Genomic DNA, 5,886 nt, shown 5'->3' on the forward strand with positions numbered 1-5,886 from the left:
AAATATTCTATCACTGATCATGACCATTCGTAAGGATCTCTAAAGGAGAAAATTTTAATTTTTGCTGCGTTTTGGATCACAATTCTCCTTCACCATGTCCATGGAATTTGGTGACATTGTCGCAAAACTTAACATTTTCGATGCCATGAAACATCCCTTGGAGGAGCATTCTGTTTTTCATATTGAATTGATCTCTGAGTTGGTTGATGACACTTTTTCTGAATTGTTTTCACTTGATTTTCCATCTCTATCTGGGTTTGATGATGTTTATTCATGTGATGATTGTACTAACACTAACCATTGTGTTGTTTGTGCTGAGATTGATGTTGCCTTGCAGGATGATAGTATAAATGAAGTTGTTTATGTGGATGAAGCTCTTGACATTCCGGCTTCCCCAAATATACCATCCATTGAACAACCATATTCTTTAGAGCCTAAACCATTTCCCGAGGATTCATATTATTCATCAAAGCTTCAACTTAAGCAGAAATATAAGAAGGGAATTGGATGGACCTTGGCTGACACTCATGATATTAGCTCATCCATATGTATGCATATGATCTCACTTAAAGATGAAATAAAAGTAGTGAGGCAACCCCGTAATCCTTTAATTCTTGATGTTGTGAAAAAGGAGATCACTTTCACGTGCCCATTCAACACTTTTACTTATCGAAGATACTTTTTTGATCCTGGAATACAAGGCAAATGCACTAATCAAAATTTAAAGGTCAATGGACACTACCCAAAGCTACTCCATGAGAACCTGACTTTGGAAGAAGAGACTGTAGAAGAGCTCTCTTTGGGAAAGGCTGCTTATGCGATCATTTATCCACCTTGACTCCTCGGTTATGTTCTTTCCTTTCTCTCACTCTTATTTTATATTTATGCTCTTTCATTGAGGACGATGTATGTTTTAAGTGTGGGGGAGGGTACCATTTATTTGTTTTGTTTTCTTTGTTTTGTTTTTAGTTTTTCTCTGTTTTGATTTTTGTTTGCTTTCTTAAAAAAAATTGCATATTTTTTTTCTTTGGTTTTTGCGTTACAATTATGAGTATTTTTCTTAGTTTTCTTGACTAAAGTCTTGTGGTGTGATGTGAAAAATTTGATGTGTATTTTTAGTATGATAGGTATGACTAAATTCTAAATTGTATATATTTAGCAGTGGATCATTAACCCTGGTGAGCTTTGAGCCTTATATGGATAACATACAAAAATTCATCTCTTTCTTTCTTGTGTGATTCACTCATGTTTGTTAGTATCTAGAACTTGAATTGACTTTTGTTGATGTTGTTGTTTACTTGTGCACACTGATATGATAAAGGCAATTTTGTTTTTGTTTGTTTTTGTTTTTTTTGCCAATTAGCCAAAAAGTAAACCCTGAAATAATGTCATCCCTTGTTTGAAACCCCATTGAGCCTATTCTCCCTTTTTGTTTAAAACTCATTATAAAACGAGAAATGAAAAACAATGTTATCACCCTATTCAAAGGGTTGAAAGAGTCTTGTTTGGAGTTATGTGAGGTTGAATAATTATGTTTGTAATATTTCAGAAGTTGGCAGAAAAAGAAAAAAAATAGAAAAAGAGAATAGAAAAAAAAAAGGAATGAAAAAATAGAAGGATAAGAGGAAGAAAAAAATAGAAGGCTAAGAGGAAGAAAAAAAAGGAATTATGTTTGTAATATTTCAATACATGTCAATACATATTCCTTAAAAAATGAATAAAAAGAGGAAGGAGAAGAGAAAACAATTGCTATAGAGTTGTTCAAGTGAATGAAATATTTTGTAAATTCAACCCCCGCAGTTTCTTTCAAGTCTCTTTTATCTCTTTGAATTTTAGCCTAGTACCCCTTAGGATTTATCTCACCCTTACCTTGGTCACGTTACAACCAAATAAAAGTCCTTTTGATATTTGTCTGCATGTATTTCAACTGTGGATGTTAGAGTCCTTTCAAACTTATGGTAGTACTAATTTTCATGTTGTGCTTTGAGTGTAAACAATTAATCTAAACACTTGAGAGTTGAGTGAATTATATCCTGTGAGGATCTTACTGCTGTTGATGTACTTTTTGGTAATCCGTTTTCCTATCTGCTTTGAATGTCACAAAAAGTTGCTTACTAACACCATATTCTTGAAGCTTAGACTTAGAATTATGCTTATACCTTGTATCTTGAAAACTTTTGGAAGTGCATGCTCTGTTTTCTTTTCTTTTGTTTTCAAATTGTAATTTTGCTCGGAGTGCAAACGCTCAAGTGTGCGGGAATTTGATCAGTGCATTTTGATGCACATTTTTCTATAATTGTACTTGGGCATTTATCTAGTTTATTTTGCTTATTTTACTATTTTATTATGTTTTTAGATTTAAGTTCATGGTTGCCTTTAATCTATTTTCGTTTGCTATTTTCAGTTTTAGCGGTTATTTGATATCTGTCCACTATTCGGACTATAACTTGAGCTACGGGATGTTGCTTTGCAAGTTCTGACGTGCGTTGGAAAGCTAAGAAAAAGAGCTACAACTTTCATGTTGAAGCCAAAATCTGATTAGGAGTTTAGACGTCTCAATTAATTCGTTGAAGTTTCGTACTTTAGGAAATATTTTCTTTTGGGCCATTTGTTGGGCCGACGGCCCAGTTTGAATTATTAGTGAAACCCTTATTCTGTTTAAAAGGGAAGTCGCGGTACTGTAGCAATTACACATTATTCACGATAACTTTTTGCTTTTGTGCGATCATGAAGAGGAACTAATCTCCTAGAGTCAATCTGCTATAACCGAATTTCCAAGGCTTTGAGGTTTTTATTCTATCAATTTAATTTCGTTCGCTTTCAATTCTATTATATGAAATTGCATTTGCTTAATCTGTATTTTATGGAATGGTTTTGATTAAATTCGTATGATTGTATTCCTAACTATTAATCGCCGTTTTCGTCGCTTTGTCGTTTAATTGCGTTTTTAAATCGTGTTTGCTTAATTCACGATTGTATTTATCTGTTTTCTTAATTCGGAATATAGGAATATAAATCTATCATATATCAATTGCACATGTCAATCGAATTTGAATCGAATAGAGATCGAAGCCGCTTAGAGAATTGGTAGGTAAAAATCAGTGATTAGCCGGAAACTGAAAACAGTAGATTGACTTATTTTATAATCGCTTATTTTAATCTTTTTTTTTTGTGTTGTTTTCTAAATCGACCACTAAAACATAAACCCCCGTTAAATCAATTTCATTAGGTTAAGAATAATACAAGAATCCTTGCGATACGATACTCGAGTTGTCGCTTCCGCTAAACTACAATTTTCTAATTACTATGTTTTGTGAGAAGGAAGGGGTTGAGCATGAAGCATAACACCCTACACACCTCAGCACAATGACATTGTTGAAAGGAATAATATAAGCATCTTGAATATGGCTAGAAGCAAGCTCAAAGCAAAGTAGATGTTTAAACGCTTCTGGGGTGAATTCACTTCATTTGTAGTGTACATCATCAATAGATGTCCAACAAAGAAGCTGAACAAGAAAATACATCATAAAGTCTGGTTAGGATTGAAGCCAAGTGTTAGTCATCTCAAAATCTTTGGTTCAATATGCTTTATATATGTTCCTGAACTACTTAGAAGTAAGTTGGATGGTAGAAGTCAAGTTATGGTTATGGTTGGATATCATTCAAAAGGTGCCTACAAGTTATTCTCACCAATTGAAATAATGTGGTGATAAACAGAGATGTGGTGTTTGATGAAAGCAAAGGTTGGAATTGGCTAAAAATTCCCTAAAATCCTGTGCAAGAAGGTGAAAGTTCAATCCATATTAGAATCATTCTACATGATATGGAACAGATTGCACCAACTGAGCTTAAGGAGTGAGAAAATCAAGAAGAACTAGAGCTTCATTAGTCAAGGGTGAATGACTATGTGAGATTTTATGATCAAGCATTCATGGAAAATGGTGAGTTGATTAAAGAAGCAATGATGGTTGAGTTAGAAACAATTAATCATGTGCAAATACTGCAGGATGAAAATTGGAAAGCTGCAGTGATTGAGTAACTCAAGGCCATTGAGAAACACCAGACATGGGAGCTGGTTGAGAACTTGTGCATGAAAGTAATTGATGTAAGGTGGGTTTACAAACTTAAGTTGAAACCAAATGGTGAAATTTTCAAGTACAAAGTAAGGTTGGTTATAAAAGGCTTTATTTAAAAACCTGGAGAATAATTTAATGAAGTTTATGCACTTGTGGCTAGGATTGAAACAATCAAACTGATTGTGGTCGTAGTAGCTTATAAAGGTTAGAAGATGCACCAACTTTATGTGAAGTATGCATTCTTGAGTGGACCTTTAGAGGAAGAAGTTTATGTGAAGCAACAACTAGGTTTTGAAGTAAAAGGGCAAGGGAATATGGTGTACAGGTTGAGAAAAGCTTTGTATGGATTGAATAGGGCGCTTAAAACTTAGAATAAGAGGATTGATAACTTCTTAATCAAGTTAGGTTTCAGTAAATGCACATCAGAGCATGTGTTTATGTCAAAGGCTCAAATGAAAAAGACCAAGTCATTTAATGTATTTATGTAGACGATTTGTTAGTTACATGGTCAAATGGGAAAAAATTGACAAGGCTTAAGCAAACAAGGTCTGAAGAAGTTATTGGGAATGAGAAACATGGAAAATCTGAATTAGGAAGGGTATTGTAGTTAATTCAGTTTGATTTAAGAATATACTCGGGGGACATATCATATATCCTGACGAGTATATCAGTTTTAGTTAGACAGTATGCTTTAAGAATATACTCGGAGGGGCATATCATATAGGCATGGCAACGGGGTGGGTCGGGGATAATTTTAACCTCCCTCAAACCCAAACTCGAATCCATAAACAATCCTCGTTCCCCGCCCTGGTCCCCAACGAGATGGAGAGTTAAAACCAGAATTCGTCTCAAACAAGTTCGGGTATCCCCGCCCTGCCACCATCCACTTAATGAAATCAATTTTTTAAAATAGAAATATTTTTTTTTCAAAATCAGATTTCATTACAAATAATAAAATAAAATGATCTCAAAAAGTTCCATACATATATTTCAAATAATAAATGCAAATCAAAATATCAAAATATTGACCGCATATTTAACATTCTAAATTATTAAAATTAAATATTAAATTGCATAATAAAAATAAACTGAGCAGGTTATTCGAGTGGATACTCGCAAGTACAAGTTATGTTGTCATGCATAATATCATATATCGGGACGGGTATATCATTTTTAGGTATATCCGACTTTTTTTTTAGAAAGTTTGTTTTAAATTTGATATGGATGGCTAGTGTGTTTATTAATATCACCCCTCATGTAATTGAAATATACAACATTCAATAAAAAAATTTCCACCAATTACTCTCCAATTTTCTCTAAATTTATCATCGTTTATCAAATAACTTATTATATACATTACCCAACAAAAAAATATTTTATCTTTTAATTAGTTAAACGTGTTAATACTACGATTTATGTCATTAGTTAAAACTCATGCAATTAAATCATTGCATAAATGTGTTAAAACTCATACAATTAAATCATTGCATAAATGTGTTTCATTAATGTAAGTACGGAAAAAACTAAGTTACTAATTCAAATATGAGAGAAATATAAGACAATGATTAATAAAATATTTTCACCTAAACAGAAATTTGTGTCACTTATAAATTGATTATTTAGTTGGAACTAGCTATGAAAATTATAATAAATTCTGATAGTTATAGTGAGTCAAAGATAATAAAATTTTAATAAACTTAGTTTTCTCTTTAAAATTATATGTAAAAGAGAAAATGATATTAATCTAAATATTAAAAAATAAAAATTTATCAACTATTTTTTAAAAGTATTTGAAAAAGATTATAAGAGG

This window comes from Lathyrus oleraceus, chromosome 5 (assembly GCF_024323335.1).
Source record: "Lathyrus oleraceus cultivar Zhongwan6 chromosome 5, CAAS_Psat_ZW6_1.0, whole genome shotgun sequence".
Lineage (NCBI taxonomy): Eukaryota > Viridiplantae > Streptophyta > Magnoliopsida > Fabales > Fabaceae > Lathyrus > Lathyrus oleraceus.